The 24,825-nt window shown below is 64.0% G+C and overlaps 1 protein-coding gene across 3 annotated transcripts in view; it reads right to left on the reverse strand.

The window, feature by feature from the left end:
• GNG7 (G protein subunit gamma 7) overlaps positions 1-24,825 on the reverse strand; it is a 114,040-nt gene that overhangs the window by 42,719 nt on the left and 46,496 nt on the right. The window contains exon 3 of one of the 3 annotated variants that reach the window (XM_059159393.1): positions 20,134-20,312. The exons of the other annotated variants lie outside the window; for them this stretch is intronic. The gene's annotated coding sequence lies outside the window, so the exon portion shown is untranslated. The remainder of the gene's footprint in view (positions 1-20,133; positions 20,313-24,825) is intronic. 3 annotated transcript variants of the gene reach the window in all.

Raw genomic sequence — 24,825 nt, forward strand, 5'->3', positions numbered from 1 at the left:
GAGGAAAGTCAGAACCTGTCACAACCCAGAGGGCCCTACAGCCTACAGAGATGGGCCGGAGATGGGCCCCGGTGCAGGGGGCGGACGTGAGGGCAGGGCTGGCGACACGGGCATTACCGCGGAGGCTGACGCACCGACGTGGGTTTCGTGGCTGTAACGCTGGGCCCTGGTCACGTCCAGGCCAACCCCAGGGGTGGGGGAGCTGCGGGGCTGCCAGGCGGCGGACGGCACTCACAGCTGGCTTTGCAACTCTCGGTAAACCCCAAACCATCCAGAACAAGAGGGTTCACTCTAAGATAACCTGACTGGCCGAGTGCTTCCTGCAGGGTCAGTGCGGTGCGTCCCTGCTTCCCGTGGGGACGGAGGTCTGTGAGCCGGAGCGCGGCCAGGGGGCCGTTCTGGGCAGGGGGGTCCTGGCTTGTGCCTCGTGTACCCTGCTGCAGGACGGGCCCCAGGGGGGAGGACACTGCCTCTTCCTACACGTCCATCCCCTTTGGGCACTGATAGGTCCTCATCTTCAGGGTGAGTGTCCTGTGCCCCCAAAAGGGTTCCCTGATGGTACCAGATCTGCCGTGGGTTAAAGTGCGCCTCCCAACACACGACGTGACCTTCCTTGGAAAGAGGGTCGTTGCAGATGTAATCAAGTCAGTGAGAGACTGTGCAAGCAGGGCATCTAATCCAGTGTGACGGTGTCTTTGGAAGAAGGGAGTTTGGACACGGAGACACACAGACAAGGCCACGGGGGCACAGAGACAGACGTGAGGGGTGTTCTCACCAGCCAAGGCACCGACCCTCTGCGGGAGGCTCGGGAGGGAGCACGGCCCTGGGCGTCGGACGGCTGGTCCCCGGGGCTGAGGGAGGACAGATCTGCGTGGTTCTGGCCGCCCGTGCATGGCGGCTCTGCCATGGCGGTCCCGGGGACGCAGACACAGCAGATGGTGGTGAGCTCTGCCTCACGTGGTCCTCTCCGTGCTGATCAGCTGTCCTCTATGCAGGAGTGTCCCCGGCCTCTCTGGGCCACGGGCAGAGCAACCTGTCCGGGGGGGGGGTGTCATTCCACGAGGCGAGAACAGCGGCCGAGGACACATGCGTGTGCAGCACCGCAGCCCGCCGGGCTCTGGGTCCAGCACACGGCGGCGGCCAGCTCTGACCGCACAGCCGAGGGACAGTGCGGTGGCCGTGGATTCGCGCCGGGCGTGACATGACAGGAGGGCCCCGCCGCCGTGTGGACGAGCGGCAGCGTCTCCGTTCTCGCCCCGGGGTACTTGGGCAGGGGCGCGACGCCCGCGAGTCACTGGCAAAGGTGAGGTGCGTGTGCGGAGGTGAGCGGGCAGGCGACGGGGAGAGGCCGGGTCCACAGGTGACACAGGTGGCTGACGACGGAGATGCACACGCACGCACAGGCGCACGCGTCCCCTCCAGAGACTGCGGTTCCACTCCTGAGCCAGGCTCTCCGACACGCGCCCCCCGAGCCGCCCTCCCGCGTGCCCCTCGCCCACTTCCCGTCACCCATCTGGACGGGTCCCACCTCGGGCCTCCCCCCCACCGCCACCTCCCCGAGACCCGAGCCTGGCCCCCAAGTCCCTGCGGTAGTCCAGGCTCCCCCCGCAATAGGGACACAGGGCAGGGCCGTTCTCCGGGGGCGTCCCGGGCGCTGTGGGGGCGGAGCAGCGTTCCTGGCTCCCGTCTCTTAACGCCAGGAGCTCCCCCAGTCCCGACAACCACGGGGTCCCCAGGTGTAGCCCAGTGCCCCGAGGGCTGCTAGGCGATGGCCAGTACTCGTCCCCGCGAACAGGGTCACTGTCGGGATGAACCACATCGGTGTGGGGAGCTGCCGCCAGGCTCTCCCCCCAGGCTCCGGGCTCCGGGCTCGGAGGGAACCGAGGTCACGAGGAGACTGGGCGGCAGGGAGGGGCCGCGCGGGGCTGGTCTCTGGGGAGCTGTCTGCTGCCTGTTCCCTCCCAGAGAGCTCGGAGGGCAGATCCCACCCCCCAGACAAGGACAGGGACCCCCGCCGCAGAGTCCCGTGGCAGGAAAGCAGGTCGCCCCTCGTCTCTCCTCCCAGTGCCCCCCCCCCCCGCCACCGTGTTGAGCCGTGCAGCTGCCCCCGGGCCAGCAGCCACTTGACCCACAGACCCTCGCCTCTTCGGCAGCTCCGTTTGCTGCGTGTACGCTTAGGAGGGAAGACGCGTCCAGGCAACAGCCCCATTTCCGGATCCTGGCACGGGGCCACGGCGGGGTCCCCCCACCCCACAGCAAAGGGGGCAGAGGCAGCGGGCAGCGGGGGCGGCGGACGGGACGCAGGCGCAGGTGTCGTGGGGCAACCAGAACAGGCGGAGGGAAGGCAGCACGGGCGGGCAGGGCCGGGCCGGGCCGCTCTCTCGGCGGGAGGCAGACGGACCGGTGCGCAGCGGACACGTATGCACGTCCCCGGGAGACACAGAGCTGAGACAGCGGACAGACAGACAGAAGCCCTGAGAAGTGGTCTCGGGCTCAGGCACATGCGCCATGGTGCCCGCGAGCCAGTCCACATAAGGCCTCCCGGCTCTGCCCCCGGAGGACGCCCACGCGCTGATGCCCCGCAGGGCGGTCGGCGGCCGCCGTGAGCTTATTTCGCTTCACGCCGCGGGCCTCCCTGCCACGTCGGCCACAGGTCCCCCCGCCACGTCGGCCGCCGGCAGCAACCCGCCGGCGAGTCCCTGACGCCCTCCGGACGGTCCCCAGCACAGGCCGCCAGCCGGAGCTTCCGGAAGCCGCCGGTCTCGCGGCGTGTTCACCCGCACTTGGCAAGAGGAGAGACTCCGATGGTTCTCAGAGTGCTCGTTGCCAGGACCGACCAGGCCGGCCACAGATCCCGCTGAGGTCCACGAAGTGTGTGGCCAGACCGGCCACGGCTCGCTTTCATGAGCAGTGTTGTTTGCAGGGACACGGGCACACACGCATTTACAGATGACCAGAGGCCACAGGCTGGGCTGAATCTCTGCAACAGAGACACCGGTCCCCGAAGAGACACTTGCTATCCGCCTGGCCTCCCAGGAAGCCGGCCCTCCCGGATGGAGCGGACCCCAGGGTGGGCCGTCGGCACTCGAGGGCGGGAGAGGTCACCGTCCCTCTTGTATAAAGATTCGAGGCACTTCTCAGGCGCGCCTTCGGCGGGGACCACCGTGCTGCCTGCTGCCGCTGGCCTCCGAGCGGCCGTGTCCTCTGGGCTCCTTCCTCTCACAAAGCCGCGCCTTCAGCCTCCTGACCCGACGGTCAGCCTGTCCTGCTCTGCTCCATTTTTTTTTAAACAAGACACCGTCCACCAGGAGGATCTCCTTGCTGTGGGTTAGTGATTCTCAGCCGGGGCCAATTCCTTCCCCCTCACCCAGGGGACACAGGTGATGTCTGGGGACGTCAGAGGTGGCCATGACTGGCATGCTCCTGGCCCCGAGGACGATGGTTTGGGATGCTGCTCAGCCCTCCCCCCAGCACCCCGGGAGCCCCCAGACGATGACGGCCCCGTCCCGGCAGCACAGGGGTGGGGCGGAGGGTGAGCCTGCCTTAAGCCCCAAGTAGGAACAGTCAGGATGAGCTAAGGCAGCCGCCCGGCTCGGGGAGGCCGGCCGTACCCTGCTTGGGGAATCAGGATTCAGGACTTCCCCAGCCTCCGTACTCTGAAGCAGGAGCCCACAGGGGTCAGGGACCGCCAGACCCTGGTGAAGCGGACGCTGGCAAGGCCTTGCCCCTCAGACGCGTTCACAGAGCGGCGCATGGACGGGCACGAGGAACAGACCCGCCCCTTCCTGGTGAAGCTCCCTGCGCCGGAGCCAAGCGTGTGACCCACAAACAGAATTAGACACCAGGATAACAGGTTCGAATCAAAAGTGCAGAAAGTCATGAATGAGCCTAGAGGGTCCTGATTTCCCTTTGGGAGGGTCAGGAGGTGACTTTTAAAAGAAGAACAGGGAGGGGGGGCGTCTGGGGGGCTCAGGGGGTTAAGCCTCTGCCTTCGGCTCAGGTCATGATCTCAGGGTCCTGGGATCGAGCCCCGCATCGGGCTCTCTGCTCAGCGGGGAGCCTGCTTCCCTCTCTCTCTGCCTGCCTCTCTGTCTGCTTGTGATCTCTGCCTCTCAAATAAATAAATAAAATCCTTTAAAATAAAAAAATAAAAGGCGAACAGGGCTTAGGAGGTGCAGGGGTGCGGGAGGGACGGACCCATCAGCCCACAAATCCACCGATGCCTCCTCCCTTTTTGGACTCACGTTGAAAAGCGGGGGGCTACAGCCCCGCTGGGGGTGGGGGGGGGCTCTCCGGGGCTCTGGACGTTATGAAGTGGCCGCCGGCCCGCTGGTAAGTGACCAGACATGATGCAGGACCGATGGCGTGAACATCATCTCTCCAGCCCTGCAGGGGCCCGGAGGAAGGAGGCTCCGGGGCTCTGCCCCACGCTCTGCCCCCACAGCACTGTCCACAGGGCCCCGCGCCGGCCCAGGGCCCGCCACGGGGTCTGCTCAGACTGCCTCGGGGTGGCCAGGCTCTTCCACTCAGCTCCCGACCACATTTTTGCTTCTAATTTTTATTTAAAAAAATTTTTTTCACATTTTGAAATCATCACCGATTCCTAAGAGGTTGCAAACAAAAGAACCACCGTACAGGGGCCCTCGCCCGGCCTCTCCCGACGGGAAGGACGTGTGCATAGTTAATCGCCGCTGAACCCGTGCTGGGACACGCAGGCACAGAGCTTAGGACCATCTGGGTGTGTCTCAGGCGACCGGGCCGGAGGGCGGGTTCGCGTCCCACCGCCGCGTCCCCCAGCGCCCCCCCTCCTCGCGGCTAGCCCTTCCCCACCGTACCGACCCCGCCTCCCAGCTCCTTGACAAGGCACAGCAAGCCAGGCCTGCACCCTGCAGGGGTGTCCACGGGCACCGGCGGTGTGTCCCGGAGCACACAGCTGGTTTAACACGGGTGCTGGGTCCACACGCCACACCACGTCGCGTGAGCAGGACAGAGGACAAAGCCCACGGATGCAGCAAAGACTTGACCAACCTCTCCACCCCCGTCACAAGCTGAGGACAGACGGGAACTTCCACAACCTGACTGAGGGCCTCCCCGGAAGCCACAGGCACACGTGTGCCCACGACGACGGCCCGCAGAGCTGGGGGTGGGGGGCAGGGGTGCCTGGCGCTCGGCATCCTGCTGAATGTCCTGGTCAGAGCGGCTGGTCCGGGGCGGGGACGTCAACGGGATCCAGACGGGAGAGGCCGGAGAAGCACGTGTGCGCGGCAGACGCCACCACCCGGGCGGCAGGGGCACAGACGCACAGCAGCCACACGGCGCCCAGCAGGCTGCCTGGGAACCGAGCAGACGTGTAGGGCCCCAGCCGTCCCGCAGCGTGACCGGGACGTGTGAGAGGCTGCCGGGTGACGCGAGTCCGGCGTCGGATTCGATGGCGGCACAGAGATCACGCCGCACGGGCTCTCGGCACAGGACAGGTAGTAGGCAGACCTCAAAAAGCACGTCAAGACTCATTTTTTGCATTTTTCTTTCTTGTCAACAGCTGCCCAGGATGGTCAGAGGGCCTGTTCCTCCTGGGAACGGGGTGGGGACAGGGGGCGGCTGGGAACGCTGTCCTGTCTGGGGCCGTATTTCTCTTCCACCGTCCTCCGGCCTGCGTTCCAGACGGCCGGCTGGTGCACCTGTCCTCGGCGGCCGCGTCCTGGGAACCCGACTCGGGGTCTAGCGCTCTCGGGGGCTGGTCACCCCCGACGGCTGCAGCAGACATCCTTCTCTCCAGGCCCCCCTGGGTTCACGGTACCTTTCTTCCACCTGGTTGCTGCACTCGGACACTGGGGCCCCGTGCTGTCCCCAGGGCCGGCCGGCTCCCGGGTCCCCTTCCTCACAGCTCCTTATAGCCTGCTCCTGACCTCCCCACCCTGATCCCAACTCTATTTCTCCCACTGCTCCCTCCTCCTGGGCCCTGTGCCATGGCTGTGTGATGTCTGTGTCATTTAAAACACCACTTCACACGCGCTCCCCCAGGGACGGACCCCGATCCCACGGCGCTCAGGGAGGGGACGAGACACAGGAGGCCCCACGGGGTGTGAGTCCACACGTGTGACACGGCCAGACCAGGCTCCTCCATGGACTCACGGGGCCCGGGGATGGGGGTAGGGTAGAGGAGTGACTGCTAATGGGGTGCCCTTTGGGGTGATGGAACGTTCTGGAATTAGATGTGGGTGATGGATTTGCGATCTCTGCAAATACGCTAAAATCTGTTCAATTCTACACTGAAAATAGGTGAAGCGTATAATGGGTAAATTGTGTCTCAATAAGGTGTTAGAAAATAAACGAGAGGCAACAACATTATCAAGAGGTCGGGCCGTGAATCCAAATGGACTTTTCTGGGTGCGTCGGTTTTTACATGAAGCTCTACGGGACGACCCGACCAGGGGAAGGAGAGGACGTCAGCGTTCAGGTTTGCTCTGTCCAGCACAAAATCATTTCCACGTATTTTATGGGTGAGGCAACAGGCTTAGCAGTGGGGGTTACATGAACCGCACACCCGCAGGGCCGCTCTGTCTGCACCTGTCCGCACGTCCACCTGCCCTGTCTGTCTGCACCCGTCCGTCCATCCACTGTTCCGTCTGTCTGATTCCATCCATCCGTCCCCCTGCCCTGTCTGTCCCTCCATCCACCGTCCTGTCTGCATGCGCCCCCCCCCCCCCCCAACCACAGACACGCACAGGACCGCCAGCAGAAAGGCAAGCAGAATCCAGGGCTTGCACGCCGCGGCCCACACTATTCTGATCCTTCGTAAATGTCAATACCCATTTACGTTCGCAAAGCTGAACACAGGGACAAGCACATCCCTCCTCGCCTTCCGCGGCTCCGGGTAACCTAGCAACCCTCGTCCCCGGAGCCCGCAGGAGCGCCCCGCCCTGCGTGTCTGCCTCTCCTCGCTCGCTGGGAGAGCCTGTGGGAGCGGCTGATGCACGAGTCAGAAATAACCAAGCCTCTGCCGCTTCTCCCGCGTTCCTAAGGCGCACTCCTCCGTGCCTCCGCCGTGTGCCGGCGCGCCTCCCCGCCTCCGTTCTGGCCCGCTCTCTTTCCCGGAGCGGCCAGCGATGCACGCGGGGTGTGGCGGGGCGCTCGGCACACCCTGGGGCACATCCAGGGGCCGGGCCTCCACCCCGCCCTCCAACACCGCCCCCGAACACCGCCCCACCTGCACGGCCCGCGGCGGACCTCGCTCTGCAGCAGCCCAAGCTGGACAGCAGCGCCGGCACTGAAGGGAGAAACGTCATCTCTGCTGCCTCCTTCCGACTCGTGGGTTTCTTCCAGAGCTCACCACCCCGAGTCCGGGAGCCGCACACCCACGCCCGCCCCGACCGAGCCGGCCTGGCGCCCCGGGACCCTGTTACTCTTCATCTCTCCTGCGCTTGCGCTTTTCACCCCGACTGGGAACCACGACGCCCCCCGTACACCCCACATTCACGGGATTATCGTCATCCGCTCCCCAGCCTGCGAGCAGTGGGCCCTGACGGTCCCACGGGCCTTCTCAGGCTCGTGTGTTGAAACCGGGAGCCCGCGAGGCCCATGCGTGGCATCTGCGTGACTCTTCGCGCCCCCTCTCTGTCAGTCATCAGTTAAGAAACAAAACACAAGGTCTGGCTTTCAGAATCCGCTCAGGCGGGAAGAAGAACGGTGGGGCCGGCAGGGAGCCCCCCACCCCCACCTCCCGAGGCTCCTGCTGCGAGTCCCGAGTCCCGGCACGGCGGGCTAGAGCTGTCCTCCCTGGGCCGGCACAGACACGGACAACCCACACTGTCCGGATTTCCTTACTACTTCCCCAAGGTCCTCGTCTCCCGCAGGACCGCACACAGGACCCCTGTCCGCTGCTCGTGCGGCGACGGCTGGTCCTATGCGTCCGCTTGAGTGGCGTGTCCGGAAGGCACCCCTGCGCGTCCGCGGCCTGAGGCACACAGGCCACCCTCCCCGCAAAGCTGGGCCTCTCCACCCCGCTGAGGGCCTGAACACGGCAAGAGGCAGAGTCCGTGAGAACATGTCTCTATCCGACCGTCCAGCTGGGACATCGGCCTCGTCCTGCATTTCGGACTCGGACTCAGACTGGGACTCACTCCGTCCGTCCGGTAGGATCTCCAGGCGGCCAACTGCGCTCCTGGACCTTCTCAGCCTCCCTAACAGCCTGGGCCAATCCCTTCTTTCCACACCCTGTTGGTTCTGCTTCTCGGGAGAACCCAGATGGTACAGCTGTCCTGCCCCCCTGGGGCTCTCGGGGCTGAGAGAGTTTCTCAGATTTTCCTGGTTTCACGATCTGGACAGTTTCGAGGAGGCCTGGCTAGGAATTCTGTAGGCAGTCCCTCAAGCACGGTCTGTCTGATGCTTTTCTCACATGGTTAGACTTGGGTGATGGACTCTGGGGAGAAAAACCGCAGACACAATGCGCTCTTTTCGCCCCGGTACGTGAAGAGTGTGTACTTCACGGAAATGACACCGGAAGGACAGGAAACAGAAAAAAAATAAATTGAACTTCATTAAAATTAAAAACTTCTTTTTTTTAAGAGAGAGTGAGAGAGTGAGCAGGGTCTGGGGGGACAGAGGCAGGCAGAGTGAGAATCCTAAGCAGGCTCCGTGCCCAGCAGAGAGCCTCATGCGGGGCTCGATCCCACAACCCTGAGATCACGACCTGAGCCAAAATCAAGAGTCGGACACTTAACAGACTGCGCCACACTGGCGCCCCCCAAACGAGAAAAGGTCTGTGCATCAGAGGGAATTTTCAGTAGAGCAAAAGGCAGCCCAAGGAACAGGAGAAATTGTTTACAAATCATGTATCTGGTAAGGGATTAATATGTACGATACATAAAGAACCCCTACGATCAAACGAGCAGCAGTCTGATTAAAAATGAACACCACACAGGCGTTTCTCCAAGGAAGACCTACGAATGGCCAGGAAGCACAAGAAAAGACGGTCACGTCACTACGCGCCGGAGAATGCAAGTCAGGACCACAGGGGGTACCACGCCACACCGCTCAGGACGCCTCGTATAAAAACACAAAGCCAGTAGCGGAGATAACAGACCCGTGAGGACCCGGAGGACCCGGAAGCCTCGTGCGTGGCAGGTGGGAATAGAACGTGGCGCAGCCGCTGCGGAAAACAGTGTGGGGCATCCTCAAAAATGTAAGCATGAAGTTACCATAAGGTCCAGAAATTCCACTTCTGGGTGGGTATGCCTGAGAGAACAGAAAGCAGGAACTTGAACAAGTCCTTATACTCCCATGTTCACGGCAGCCAAAAGGTGGAAGCAGCCAAGGGTGTGTGACGATGAACGAGTAAACACCGTGTGGCCCGCCCACGCTCTCGACTACGGCCCAGCCTCTGAAAGGAAAGTGACCCCTGACACCACGCAGAGGGACCCCGAGGACACGGGGCTCAGCGCGAGGAGTCAGACCCAGAAGGACCCGTCCCGCAGGACCCCACTCCCAGGAGGGCCCCAGAGGAGTTCCATCCACACGGACAGAGAGGAGGGGGTGGGGGCCAGGGCTGGGGCAGGGATGGGGAGTCTGTGCTTCGTGGGGACAGAGTCTCCGTGTGGGGGATGGGAGGTTCTGGAGACGGAGGGCGGGGGTGACTGCAGCACAGTGAGAGGGTCCTTCGTGCTGCGGAGCCGTGCACTTAAAGGTGGTTATGATGCTGAATGTCCATGTTGTGTGTGTCTTACAATAAAAAGAAGCCACATGTATTGTTTAAAAGGCCAGGCCTGGAATGACCCAGATGGACACTGGCCCAGCCGTGCAGAGGTGTAGAAACACCTCGGGTCTGCCTCCGTCTGGGTCTTCGGGGCTTCTCGGAGCACGGTAGCCAGAGCCCTATTCTCGCCTTAAGCGGCTCGGAACCCGGAGCTGAGGAGTCAGCAAACATGGCCCCACACATCTGGGGAACCTACCAGAAGCTGAGACGCTGAGAAGGGCCATGCTCCCAAGCCAGGCCACCGGGGCACCGAGCTGAAGCGCAGGCCACACACCCACCTCCGCGTGGCGGCACGTGCCCAGGAAAAGCCTGCGAGAAAGTCTCGGGGCGGACACAGGAGTGGAGAGGACGCAGGAAGACTGGCCTGTGCGGGGCACACGCTCTCGCCGGGCCTATGACTTAGCCTTTCCGTAAGTTCCCCAATGCAGTGCTCACGACCGGCCACGGACGGGTCTTGGCCCAGCGCCCAAACACGCCTGCCATTCCTTCGCATGAGCGGGGAAGCCGCGATGCAGGAAAACCAAGAAACGAGCCTCAGACTCATCCGGACAGCCTGTGGCCCGCGCCGGACTGGACGGCGGTCCACCTCGCCCACACCTCGGTGCGGGCTGGATCTGGGGAGAGGGGTCTGCGGGGGGAGACGTCCGCGTCCCCGTGCCCACACTGTTACGTGCTTTTATAAACGCCTCCCCGGCCGGGGCAAGATCCCAGATCTGACTCTCGGGGAGATGACGATGGCCCTCCTCTTCCAGAGTGACGGGGGCCGCGGGCACAGACACCTGTGGACGGACCTGCGGCACCCCTGCGCCCTTCACCTGCCACGGCTCTGGCGCACACAGCCTCTTTTTCTCGGCTTTTTGATTTCTGGGACCTCACTTCTCCCCAGTCGTGAGCAGCCTCTGACAGGCTACAGCTGAGGTTTCAGAAATGCCGCACGAACTCGGGGCGTCTGGGTACGCGACGCGTTTTCCCCCGCTGCCGGCTGTGTGTTTTCCGATGAGCGCCCAGGAAAAGAAAGTCCCCGAGGGGGGCGGTCAGGAGAGAGAGAGAACAAGGCTGAGAAAGCCCGGCCTTACCCAGAGCTGGTATCGCTTCTGTATTCTCTCTTTATCGAGAAGGGGGAAAAAAATCGAAGTTGAACTAAAAGGTCACATCACTCCAAGCTGGAAAGAAGTCTAGTTTCTAAAAACATCTCCAGAAACGGGAAGCTGGGTTTCCAGCGTAGTTTCCACCGGGTGCCGGTGGGGAAGGGGCTGCAGGGAGGGAGGGGGCGCGGCAGGAAGTGGGGAGCCCCGCTTGGCCGGCAGGACTGAGGCCGCAGGACCGAGGCTGCGGGGCTCCGGCGCGGGCCGGCTGTGCGGTGGAGCGCGCCTTCTGGGCGTCGCTCCGGGGCAGAACCGCCGTGCGGAGCCTTGCGGGACGGCCGCCGGCCTGCCTGCTGTCCCGGGCTGACCTCGGGGGAACGGCACTCTCCCTCGCGGACCTGGGGAATGTCTGTCCTCATGAACATTCACACGGAGATCTGAGGTTTCGGTTTCAACAAAACAAATACGGCAGTGGCCCACCCCTTCCTCAACGAATCCAACAAAACAGGCTGGTCTCTGGGGGCGTTCCGGGGGTTTCCAGGGGAGAAAGCGTGGCCCTGCCAGCCTCCAGGACGCAGAAGGTGGGAGCTGAGTGGACGGCCCCCGAGGCAGCGCCGCATGCAGCTGTCCCATCTCCTCGGGGTTCCCCAAAGTTGGGGAAGCTTGGGCACCTCTCTGAACTCGGCTGAGGCCTGTAACACGTCCAAGTTGTAAGGCAACATGGGTATTCTGGTACGAAGGGTCTGCCACCAAGGGGGGGCTCCTGGGAGCCCCGAACAACAAGGAACTCCCTGCCTAAAAGACCAAGGAGCAAGGACCTCCAGGCTGAGTGGCAGGGGGACCACCAGGCCTCTCCTGCAGATCTCAGACCCCATGGGTAAGGAACTTGCTAGAATACGCCTCTCCCCCAGGCACTGTGGGCCTCTGGCGCTGGGTCAGCCGTGGGGTTGGCAGCATTCCGGGCCCCATGCTCTCGATGCCAGGACCACCCCAGGCGTGACAACCCCACACGAGCCCGGACGCCACCCGTGTCCCCTCGGGGAGCCCTGGCCTAGAACGCACGACCTCAGAGCAAGCAACTGTCGTTTGGTTCAATCCGAGAAGCATATACTGCATCTCCTGAGAGGTCGCTCGGGGGCCCCTCCCCAGCCTCGCGGCCCCCAGCCAGGTCAGAGGCCCCCCCCCCCCCCGTGACGGCTCCCGGAGAGGCCCATGCTGCAGGACACCGGACGAGGGACGGACAGACGGTGGCGGAAACGAGACACGGCTCTGCAGGGAAGTCCTGCTGATGCGCACGCGAGCGGTCAATGTGCCCTTCTCCTTCTCCGTCCGCGTCCCCCTCGATCGGGGCCCACGGCTGGAATAACGTTACCAAGAACCAGACGGACAGGAGCGAGCGGGGCCTGCGCAGAACACAGGCCTGCTCTTGGGGTTCCAGGCCTTCCAAAGCCGGCTTCTGTGCCCACGAGCTGCGGCGGGGGCTCACCCTTCAGGAATGTTCCGACTCACAGAAACGCAGGTGGCTGCCACCAGAGGCAGCCCGGCGCGTCCCGGGGGGAAGAGGAGTGTTCTCGCCGGCCCACGGAGTGTCCCAGAATCGGGGATGGTGATCTCGGCTAAACCCAGAACGTGGGGGGCGCCCGGGGGGCTCGGTCGTGAAGCGTCTGCCTTCGGCTCAGGTCCCGATCCCAGAGTGCTGGCATGGAGCCCCGCATCGGGCTCCCTGCTCGGCCGGGAGCCTGCTTCTCCCTCTGCCTCTGCCCCGCCCCCCACTGGCGGGTCCATGCTCTCTCTTTAATAAGCAAAATCCTTTAAAAAAAAAAAAAAACCACACCCCCCAAAAAACAAACACAAGACAAGTTTGTACACAGAGCAGGGTCTGCCTCCCCCCCCACCAATCCGGGACCGCAAGGGCGGGTCCGCGCCCAGAGCCAGACAGGCATGGACGGCGGCCCCCAGTCAGCCCCACTGCAGAGCCCGTCGTGGTGAGGAGCCTTGCAAGGTGTGACTAGTGTCCCCCCTCTTACTACTTGTAATAACGTGACCCTCTACCAGCCATCTGCTCCCGTGAGCAGGGGGAGGGACAGCAGGCTGTCCCCTCCCGGGAGGGCAAGCGGTGCCGGTGGCGTTGGGCTCACAGGGCGAGGACGGCCCGACGGTAGCCCACCCACCCCCGTGTCCCGCCCTATCTCAGTGTTCATCTTTTCAAAGCCTTAATTAGAGGAGTGGTCTCCCCACAGCTGAGAGCACGTGCTCTGGGTCCGCGGGCCGGGTCAGGCCGCTGAGTCCCCGCTGCTCACGGGCGGTGGGATCCGGGGAAACCCAGTCCGGGCGGATTTCCTGGCTCCTCACGTATGGGACAGGCGGGTGCAGCCGGAGCTCCTGGATCCGTGAGTCCAGTGACCCCTAAACGGCCTGGCCCCAGGACCTGTTTCCACCCTTGAAAACGATCGTGGTGACCTCTGTGATCAGACCACACAGGCGCCTGGCCCGTCTGCCGCCCCTGCTCTCTGGGGCAGGGGCTGGGGGCCTCTTCCTCGCCGCGTCCCCAAGGCTGGGCAGCCAGGGCAGCCGACGGCGCCATCCCAGTGCGAGATTCTGTCCAGGAAGAGAAAGGGCGCTGGGAACACCCCCCACCCCGGCCCTAGCACTGCCTCCAGGAGCTGCCGGGAGCATCTCGGAGACCTGCCGGGAAGGAAGCCTGCTGGGCCCAGAGACACGACACGCATCTGACCGGGGGTTAAATTTCCCACGCCCGGACTTCAAGCCACCTGCGCCCTCCACTGCCTCGCGCAGATGCTGCCTCCATTCTGCAGGGGGGAAGCTGCGGGCAGGAAAGCACACTCTGCAAGGAGCCCACGGAGCGGGCGGGCAGGCGAGCGTGGGGACACCCCAGGCCCGCCCGGAGCAGCTGAGCAGGGACCACTATGCGATCCTAACGGCGTGTGCCGCCTCCGACGGGATTCTGGGAACCTAAATTAATCCCAGACACAGGGCTGCGAGGCAGAAGCAGAGGCTGATCTCGGTCTGGACAGCAGGCCACCTTTTTCCTGGATTAGAACGGCCTTTTATAGCGCGCGTGGTGTTGAACGACCGGGAGGGGTCGAGGGCAGAAGCCAGAGCCAGATGCAGGGCCCGTAGGGAGCGGCCGGACCGAGGCGGAGCCCAGACCCTGGGCTCTGGGGCGGGCGCTGGGCGCAGCAGAGCCGAGACGGGGAGGGCCCGAGGTGTCTGCAGGGGTGAAGGCACAGGGCCGGCCACACGCTCCAGGAGGCTCGTGCATGGCCCACCCTCCTCGCTTCCGAAGAGGGAGAAGCCGGGCACCAAGGGGCAGAGCTGAGGTTGGAAGGTGCCCTCTGTTCTTCCGACTCCAAGCGGCTGGATGTGGATGCTGGCGGCTCCCGGGGCTGCGAGTGCCGGACGGTTCCGGGCTCGGAAACGCAAGCCCAGAGCCGTGTTTCCAGAGCCCAGAGCGGGGACGGAACAAAACCAGGCCGGAGCAGCTGCGGTGTTTCGGAGGGTGATGTCGGTTTGCCTGTCCTCCCTGTGCACAGGGTTCTGAGTTCCGCACAGGGCACGGGCTCGGGGGAGCTCAGATGTCTCGGCTGCTCCATTTCACAGGTGCGGGAACCGAACACAACAGTCAGAGGCCCCCGTTTTAAGCGGCTGCAAGTTCTTGACCCCGTGCCTCCGAGCCGTGGTGTGGAAACCTTTCCACACACCCCCCATGTCGCACCCAAGGGGTACCCTGCATTCAGGGACGAAGTGTGGCCTGTCAGGGTGCTTTTCCCAGAGACACAGGACAACGGGGGGAGAGCACCATTCGCGGTGGGTCCCTGCACCCCAGAAACAGTGGGCCACAAGGTCCCAGGACAGCAGCTGCATTCTGGGGGTGCATGAGGTACAGCTACGGAAATGCAAACCCCTTATGCAGCCCAGACTCGCTCCTGCAGCTCCTGTAACAAATCACACAGACCTGGTGGCTTAGAGAGCGGACGTTCGTCTCTGCAGTTCTCACGGCCAGAGCCCAAGCAGGGGCTGAGGTCAAGATGTGGCGGGGCCACGCTCCCTTCAGGGGAGGGTCCTTCCTGTGTCCGCCAGCTCCTGGGGGCCCAGGCGCCCCGTGGCTTGTGCCGCACCCCCGGTCACTGCCTGTGGTCACGTGGCCTCCCCCGAGTGTCAAATCTCCTCCTGCCTCGGTCTCGTAAGCACACTTGTTGACTGCATTTAGGGCACACTGGGAAAATCCCTCCGTCGCAAAGTCACACCTGCAAAACGCATCCTACCAGGGGCCATATCCCCAGGTTCCACGGACTTAGGACCTGCTGTCTCTGGGGGTCTTCCTTCCCCAAGCACTAAGTCTTTCAGGGCCCGCGGGCACACCGGAAGAGCTCCCGTGCCCCGCAGCCGGGCACACCGGGTTTGGAGCCGGGAAGGCGGCTGCGGACGTCCACGGGCAAAGATGGGAAAGCCCGGACTGAACAACACTGACAGCGGCCGCTGCCCCACACTCTCCGTGGGCGTCGGCCCATGTGTCCTCGGTGTTAAAAACAGTCAACAAACAGCAGCGTTTGTTAAAATGAAGTTGGGAAATAAAATCCGCCTGGAGTCTGGTTCCCGCGGGGGCCCGGGCGGGCCCCGCAAGCCCACTGGGAGTGCCCCCTTCCTGCTGCACTGAAACAGCCAAGCCGGCACAGAGAGTGTCCCCATCAAACACACGTGACCCGCTTCCTGGGGAGCAGCCCCAGGGTTAGCAAAACCCAGAGCCGCAGCCGACAGCAGCACCACCAGCTCCCTCCGGGTCCGCGGCCAGAGAGCACCCGGAAAGCTGGCGGGGGTCTGGGACGCCTCCCGCTCACCGGGGGCTCACCACTCAGATGGCATTTGAGAAGAAAGGTCAGGCACCGCCTGGCGGAGGGCTCTGGGTGACACAGAGCAAACCGCACGGAGTCACAGCGATTGCAGGTGGCGGGTGGGTGGGGCTTAGGAGGGGTGCTAAGGGGGAGGAAAACCGAAACAAGAGACTAGCGTGATTCAGCACAGGCCCCGCCCACACACACACACACACACACACACACACACACACGAGCTGCCCTGGGAGAAACAGAAACCCCGACACCCTGCACGGAGGACGCGAGGCTGGTACAGCAGACGGGCCCGGCAGGCTTTCTGCAGGTGCACACACTTGTGCACACACACGCACACGCACACACACACTCATGCACACGCACGCACACAGGGGCACGGAGATCCTGGCTGAGGCGCACGGGCAGGCCGGCGCCGTGGGAGCCAAGGGCACAGCACGAGATCTCGGTCTGTGCTGCGAGACAGGCGGCCGGCCCGGGTGTCCCCCGGAGCAGGCACAGCCGTGCTGTCTTGCACACACCCCAGAGCCCAGAGCCGGGACCCGGGCAGAGCTCCTCGCGTTTCCAGCCGCCATCCTGGCCGAGGAGCTCCAGGCCGCCCCCGGCATCTCCTCCTCCTGCGGAGAGCCGTGATGGTGAGCCCCACAGACCCTCCAGGGGTGAGCAAAAGTGCAGACCACGGCGGCCTTGGGTCTGCAGTTTGGGGCACGGTCTCGGTCAGCACCAAGGCGCCGTCAGACGGCCCCAGGCCTGGGAACGCGCTGAAACCCGTGGGCCTGATCGAAAGCTGCACTTCCCTCTTCCGACTTAAGAACTTTTCAAATTTTTATTTATTTTTTTTTTTAACTAAGCTCCACACCCAGCGTGGAGCCCAACACGGGGCTCGAACTCACAACCCTGAGATTGTCCAGGCCTACGCCGAGATCACGAGTGAGATGCTAACATCCACCCAGGAGCCCCTGCCTAATTTTTAAAGAAATTCAGATGAGAGTCGCATGAAACAAAACGAGTCACTTCACAGGGAACACCTCAGCGGCACTGACGGCATTCACAGAGTTGTGCAACCAACACCTCTACCTGTTCCAGAACATTCCATCGCCCCAAAAGCAGCCCCGTCCCCACCTGCATTCCCCTCCCCCAGCCCCCGGCCCCATGAGCCCCCTTCCCGTCTGTGGAGGGGCCTGGTCTGGGCGTGTCACACGCGTGGACTCACACCCCGTGGGGCCTCCTGTGTCTGGTTCCCTCCCCGCGCATCGCGGGCTCAGGGTCCGTCCCCAGGGCCGTGAGTGGGGGCCTCGCTCCTGCTGGTGGCCGGGAACACTCCCGTGTGCAGGTGAACGTGTCGTGCATGGTGGCACCGTGATCGTCTCCCCGTTCTGGCTCTGGTGAACTGTGCCGCTGGGAACACGCGTGTGTGCGTCCTTCCTCGCGCAGCCCTGCAGATTCTCTGGGGACCTCCTAGGCCTGGAGCTGCAGGGCCAGCGGGCTCTGTCTGTGGCTCCGCCGTCCCACCAGGGCCCCGAGCAGGCCTGGAGCTGCACCCTGCACCCGCCCGGTGTCCCTGCGGTGCAGCTGCCTGGCGTGGAGGCGCGCGTGTGTCCGACAGGCGGGTCTGCCCGCCCTCAGGTGACGGCCGTGCGGATCCTGCAGGCAGCGATGAGAGCCGGGCCAGAAACCAGAGGGACGCCAAGACCCAGCCGTGGAGGGAGCATGTGTTCTGATGCTGTAAAAGAGCAAACGCACCAAACCCAGCACGAATCACACACTGATATCCGGCATCCCGGCGGGACGGTCAGCGTGGGCTGAGAGCCACGCTGGAGCCTGAGCCTCGAGGAGGACGGGGCCGCCCGCCCCCGCCCACACTCGGTCCTCACTCTGATCTGGTTCGTCCTGGATGTCCTCGAGGACGTTGAATTATTAGTGCAAGTAACAGACGGTGTTCTGTTAAAATGTCCACTTTCACATAAAATCACATTTGAGGGGCGCCTGGGTGGCTCAGTGGGTTAAAGCCTCTGCCTTCAGCTCAGGTCATGATCTCAGGGTCCTGGGATCGAGCCTCCGCGTTGGGCTCTCTCTCTCTCTCTCTCTCTGCCTGCCTCTCTGCCTACTTGTGATCTCTGTCTGTCCAATAAATAAATAAAAATCTTTAAAAAAAAAATCACATTCGGACAAGCTGGAGAGCTGGAGTGAGCGAGCTGATGCTAACACGAATGTTCTCTTTCACGCTAAACTGCTATTTACTTGGTCGCCGAGGTTCTCCCTGTGGTCTCAGGCTGTCCACACATGACCCAAGACCAGGAAGGACCCGCACAACCCGGAAGGCCCTGCAGGAAACGAGGCGTTGTCTGTTGGTCCCGAGGTGGAGGGAGTGGGCGGGGCCGCTGCGTTACTCTTCTCAGCCGGTTTCCCGACGATGACACGAGCTTGTGACAAAGCCTCTGCTGCCGGGAGGGCAGGTTTTCAGTGAATGTCCACCTCTGCTCAGCCTTAGGCCCCCCAAACGCGGGCAGCAGGAGGCGCTGTGCTGGTGCGGGTCCGTGTCCCTGTGGACACGTGCGGGAACAGTCCTGCGCCGGCCGGCCCACGACTCGGCAGGGCCCCCTCGGGGAGCTTTTGGCCATGCTGCCACAGGTGGGGCTTCGAGGAAGCAGGTCAGCGCTTTCTTCGGAAAGGCTTCGTTCTGCAGATGGCACGGGCAGGATTGTCCCCCGGCCCGGCCTGGCCCGGTCCGTGCCACCAGCCGGGTCTGCATCCGCCCTGCACCCGGCCCTCTCCCGCTGCTCGGCCCGGGGGGGCTTCCGGCCCCCAGACAGCAAGCCGGAGGTGCCACAGTGCTCCTTCCCAGCCCAGAACGGGAAGTTCTCTGGAAATGGGGTGGTCGCAGGCGTACTTAGTGAAGGTGAGGTCAGTCTGGAGTCCGGGGCGCCCAAAGCCCCGCCGGGTGCCCTTATAGAAAGGGGACATGTGGACCCAGACAGGCGGGGAGAAGCCCTGTGAAGACGGGACCAAGATGCGGGGGGATGCTTCTCTGGGCCAGGGCACGCCGAGATGACCAGTGACACTGGTGTGAGGCGGGGGAGGCTGGGAGAGGCTCTCCCCCAGCAGGAACCGCCGTGGGACACCTCGGACCCCAGAGCTGGGAGAGGATACGTTCCGTTGTGTCAGCAATAGCGCGGCGGACCTCCCCCCAAGGAGGCCGAGACACGGGGCCCAGGGTGTGGGCACCTGTCTCCTGAGGGCCCGTGAGACTCTGTTCCCAAAAGGCCGCAGAAGACAGACACTCAAAGCCAGAGCCAGGCGGGCGGCCGGCCCAGGACATCCCGGGCCCTGGTGGCATTTCATGCCGGTGTGAAAGCAACGCAGGGCGGGTCCCCTCTCCCTGCCGGGCCCCCCACCCCCGCCCGGTCCCAGAGGAAGCCACTCCGTCCAGTGAGCTGGCCCCTGGCGGGAGCCCCGACAATGCCGTGGGAGACGATGACTGGGAATCAGGATCACGCACGTCTCTGCACAGACTGACTCAAGGGGACAGGAATTCCGCCGGCGGGTGTCTAGACTGCGGCGGTGTTTCTGGGATGCAGGAACCGGAGCCAGAGGCAGGAGCCGGTGGGGTGGGCTGTGCTGCCACCTGGTGGCCACGGCGGCACAGGACCGAAGCGGGTCAAGGGGCCCGGGTGTGGGGGTCCAGGCCCTCCCCGGACGCTGTATGAAGGGGTTGGCCACACAAAGCCTGCACGTACTTGCGGCAGGGGGAGACCCCCAGGTCAGGGCTTCCGCTGACCCCAGGGGCCTGCGCTCCGCGACCACCGGACTCCTGAGGTCCCAGGATGCCGTGTACACTCGGTGGGGGTGACTCAGACACTGGTTTCTACGGTGGGACCCTCGGGGTTTGTTGCGCATCTAGTGTGAGCAGGGACTTATTCCCCCAAAGTAAGGAATGCAGGGTCCCCCCATCCTGGCGCCGCTGACACGGCGGCGGGTTATTCTCTTTTGGGAGCATCCCGGGCACTGTGGGTGGTTGGGCATCCCTGGCCCACAACCCCTGGATGCTAGGAGCACCCCAATCGGGACCCCAGATGCCTCCACATGGGGCCCCGTGACCCCGGGTGCAGTCATCCCGGTCTGAAACTCGGGGAAGGGTGATCACTCTTGTGGTTTGTTTGATTGGAACCAAATGTCCCTTCTTTGAAGCTGTAACGATCCAGGCAGCCCCCTGTCCTCCCTGCTGTGAGGAGCCCCCCATCAGGGCTGGGTGGTGTTGGGGGAGCACGGTGATGAGGGCTGGAGGAGACCCCTCCTGCTCGGCCCCGGGCAAGGCGCGGCCGGGGCAGAGGCCCCTGTGCCTGGGACAGAAGCACAGGCACTCGCTAGGTCCACGGGGACAGGGGTGGAGGCGGGTTTCTCCCAGGAGGGACAGCCCACCAGGAGGGCTCACCTGTTGCCCCAAAAGTCCGCTTCTGGATTTTGTTTCCGAGGTCCTTAAGCAGGCTCCTGCCCCTCCCAGCGGCACCTGGACGCAGACACACACGGGGGCTTTGGCGGGGGGTGTCGCGCTTGCCTTCATGGCCCCTCCCACCCCACGGCGATAGGGTCCTTGATGCTCTAGAACTCCATCTGTGTAAAGGGGAATGTAAACCAGGGGTTTGTTACTCAACGTTCACTAACATGTTAGTCACCTTTCGTTCACTGAGTTTATTGTATTTTTAAAGATTTTACTTATTTGAGAGCAAGAGAGAGCATGAGCTGGCAGGGGGTAGCACAGAGGGGGAAGCAGGCTCCCCACTGAGGAGGGACCGATGTGGGGCTCGGTCCCAAGACCCTGAGATCATGACCCGAGCCAAAGGCAGACGCCCAACCAGCCGACCCACCCAGGTACCCCCTGTTCACTGATTTTAAAAGAAATTAAAATCAACACCCTTTGGTGGGCCGTGGACCGCCTCTGTGGGCTGTGGGTGCGGGGCCTCCCCTCCCCCAGGCTGGGTCTGGACGTGCCCAGCTCCCAGGCGTCTGCTTCGAAGCCTGGGCCCAGTCTGGGGTGCTCCTGCCCCCTGGGGACATGGGACAATGTCTGTGGAAACCCAGGGCTGTCCCTGGCCTCGAGGGGGTGGGGCCAGGGATGCTGCTGAACCCCCACAGTGCCCAGGACGATCCCCAGAGAGTGAATGAGCTGCCCTGTAGTGCTGAGAGCCTGGGTGAGGCCGGTGAGCTCAGATCCAGGCGGGGGGAGGGGGGGTCGGCTGCTGGACTGAGACTCCAGCCAAGAGCACCGAGGGGCGGGCAGAAGGCTGCGGGTACAGTGACTTCTAAAGCAGCGGCACAAAGACCACCTGTGGAGCCACGTCCCCCCCCTGGGCACCCCCCAGGGCCCCCGGGAGGTGAGGGAGCCAGGCCTGGGACACCGGGAGCCTGCGAGAGCCAAGGAGGTGGGAAGGCTTGCACACAAGCCGGCTCACAGACAACAGGTGGTTCTGGGCGTCCCTGCACAAGGTTCGGGGGGGTTAAAACACACCTAACAGAAAAGCTACCATTTTACACTGTGGCATCTGCGCAACCCACATCTCTATCTAGTTCCCGAACATTCCATCTCCCTAAAGGAAACTCATCCCCGTCGGCCATCACTCCTCCAGCCCCCAGCCCCCGCGAGCCCCCTTCCCGTCCGTGGAGGAGCCTGGTCTGGCCGTGTCACACGCGTGGACTCACACCCCCTGTGGCCTCCTATGTCTGGTTCCCTCCCTGAGTGTCGTGGGCTCAGGGTCCGTCCCTGGGCCACACGTGGGGGACACTGGGGTTGTTCCTGCCTCATACCTGTCCCTGGTCTCGAGAGGGTGGGGCCAGGGACCTCTGCTGCTGTTGCACACGCGTGTGCAGGCTTCCATCTGTGCCCCTGTTTTTTCCCCTTGGGTGTGGATGCAGGTAACCCTGTGTTTACCTGCAGACCGTCTTCCACGCGGCCAGCCCTCTCCTGCGGCCCATGGGCCGAGGCGCACCACCTTGCCTCACAGCGGCACGGGCCTGGCCGCATGGAGACCCTTGAGAAATGGGGGGCTCCTGCCCCCCACCCTTAGAAGGCACCCCGGAATGTGGTTACGCCAGGCAGGCAGGGCCCTGCTGAGGTCTTCGTGGCGGGGTCACCGGCGCCAGCTCAGGAGCTGCCCTGAGCGGACACAACGTGACCGGAGTGTTCTGAAGACCCGTGAGCAGAGCCCGCGCTGACAAAAAGGAGCCAGAGAGAGCACGGGGCTGCGGGCCTGGCTCCGAGCCTCAGTTTCCCCGCTGTTGTCACGGCGTTGGCCACAGTCTGGTGGCTGTGACGGGGCGGGGGATCATCGTAAGAGAACACTGGAGGGTGCTGGCAGGCGAGACCCTGCCACAGGCGGGCCGCCCAACACGTGAGCACGCGGGAGCTGCCGCACGCTTCAGCCCAGGGTGCGTGAACGCGGGGCCCCCCCCGGCACCGGCTCCGCGGACGTGGGGGCAGCTGTTCCCTGCGGGGCGTCCCGGGCACTGGGGGGGTGCCGCGCAGCAGCCCTGGCCCCCCCTCCTTCAGTGTCCCCCGTTGTGACAGCCACACACATCATCAAACATGGCCCCGGGTGAGCCCCCTGTGTGAAGGGATCCCATCGACCCCGAGGACTTCGGCGGTTCCATAATCACCCGACAGAAAGCCTCAGTTTGGAAGTTTGCCTCGAAGACAACTCAGCGTCGCATGTGGTGGGACCACGACGGGTCCCTGTGGGAAACCCTCTGACTCAGAGGGAGGCAAACCACGGCTGGGGGGGGGACGTGTCTTTATAAATAAAGTTTTATTTGGCACACGGCCCATTCCTTTCCTAGGGCACAACTGAGTCGTCTCGACAGAGAGTCTGGCCCACAGAGCCGAAAATACTCACAAGCGGGCCCTTTACGGAGAAGGTTCGCCACCCCGATCTCGGCAAAGCTGAACGGACCCCACGTCCTAGCAGGGCAGACACACGCGCACGCGTCATCCCGGCCAACAGACGGCTTCACCTGGAGGCACCAGGGGACCAGGAGGGCAGCTCAGGAGGACCAGGCGCAGTGGGGAGGGGAGGGGGCTTCCGAGATGAGCCGAAGAAAAGAGGTCTGGCGGGAAAGGGACTTGCCCCAGAGCACAGATCCTGAAGACAGGGTGGGGGGGGTGGATCTGGAGGGAGGGTGGCCCCCGGGGCTGCTCTTGCAAGTGTCTGGGAAGGGGGCGGGTGAGCGGACACTGTGAGGCGTCTGGCTCTAGTCCTCAGGACATGGGGGGGGGCATGCTGCCCGGGGGGGGGGGGGCACGTGACCCGACGAGCTTCTGGGGCTGCCTCTGCCTGCTGCGAGCCGGCCGGCCTTTCCTCCATGTGACACAGCCCTGACTCAGCCGGCCTAGATGGTGGCCGGGAAGTGGGACCTACAACTGCTTCTGGGTACTGGGACAGATTCGCAGGAGCTGACCTCTCGGCCTGTCCCCAGCCCCGCCCGGCGCTTGCTGGAAAGGGCACCCTCCCCCACCCCAATCCCCCGGCTCCCTCCCGGGTGTAGGCGAGCTTCCTGGAAGCCCCAGGCACACAGCCAGGGAGGCCACCACCACGGGGCAGCCTGCTGACATCCTGCCAGACGGATGCAGCAGGTTCCTCGGCTGCCATGGAAGCGCCCCGAGAAAATGCCACAGGTCTCAGCACCACGCCCCCCACCTGGCTCCTGCCAAGGACAGCGGCTCCCACTCACCGGGGCTCCCCATTCAGCCGGGCCCCTGCTCACACAGCCTACCCCACTCCCCCGGGGCCCTGCTCACATGTCCCCACACCTTCCCCCGCTTGCACAGGCTCCCAGCTCACACTGGCCTGCCCCCCCACTGCTCGCCGGGGTGCAGGAGCTCCGGCCCCGCACCAGACCAGAAGGCATTCCCGCAGACAGCAAGTGACCCCGTGTCCCCATGACTCCCCACCCACCACAGAGCGGAGGGGCCTCACCCTCATCTCGGGGCTGGCAGGAGGCCCCTGCGCTGCGGCATTCTCCGGGGGCATCTGGGCACTGCGGGGGCTGAGCAGCTGCCGGGGCCCCATCCCTCAATGCCAGGACCACCCCCAGTTCCCAGATGGGATGGCCCCAGATGTCCCTCCATCACTGGTTGTCCTGGAGGCAGAACCACCCCCACGAGACCCCCTGGCTCCGTCTGGTGCTGGACCCGACTTTGGGAGTGGCCAGTCAGACCCGCCTTCAGGGGCCCATGACAGAAGGGGACGTGGTTGAGGAGCACAGGGAGGAGCCAGGGGCCGTCCCGGGCCTGGGCTGGCGTGTGCGGAGCTCTCAACACAGACACATTTCTGGCTGTCCGGTCCTTGGAAAGCAGAGCTCCCAGCCCCCCTGCACCCTGGCCCAGAGCCCGCAGAGGCTCCTGGGTCCAGCAGCCTTCCTGGCATTGCTGCAGTGCTGGGAAAGCGACCCAGCCCGGCCCCAGGGGCGGGGCTCCCTGCCTCCTTTGTCAAAGGGCCGGGACCAGGGGCGGCTCTCACCTGGGCTGACTATCCTCAGAGGACATCTGTGGTGGTCACACTGCGGGTGCTCCTGGGACTGAGTGGGTGCAGTTGGGGACAGTGTCTAGGACGGCCCTGGACGTCCACGGTGCTGAGAGGCAGCCTCCCTGAGTTCAGTGTGTGGGAAGAATTGAGTCTGATGCCTGCTCACACTAGACACCAGTGCATAGGCCCAGGGTGAGCCCAGGGTCCCTCCCCTAAACTCGGGTCATAGACGCCGTCTGCACATCAGGAGCACTCTGGCTGGGAAGGAGAGAGAAAGGGCAAGCCTACAGCGGCCAGGCAGGGCAGGGCCTGTCTGGGGGGACGGGGCTTTGCTGACATTGACCCCAGGGTTCTCTTACAGCCAGTGGCATGAAGCCGAGGTCCAGAGCCGTGACCTGGGACAGGACAGTGTTCCCAACCTCCTGCTGGTCAGCCCAGGGCAGCACACGCACACACAGAAGCCTGGGAAGCAGAGTGGACAGTGGCCAAGGCCAGCAGCGGGATCTCGCCCCAGGGGGAGGACCGGAGGCCGGTGCTCACAGACGGCCAGAGGGCCCTGCAGGGGGAGCCCAGCCCTCTCCTGACGGCCACCACCTGGCTGACCCGGC

Source organism: Mustela lutreola, chromosome 2, assembly GCF_030435805.1.
Source record: "Mustela lutreola isolate mMusLut2 chromosome 2, mMusLut2.pri, whole genome shotgun sequence".
Lineage (NCBI taxonomy): Eukaryota > Metazoa > Chordata > Mammalia > Carnivora > Mustelidae > Mustela > Mustela lutreola.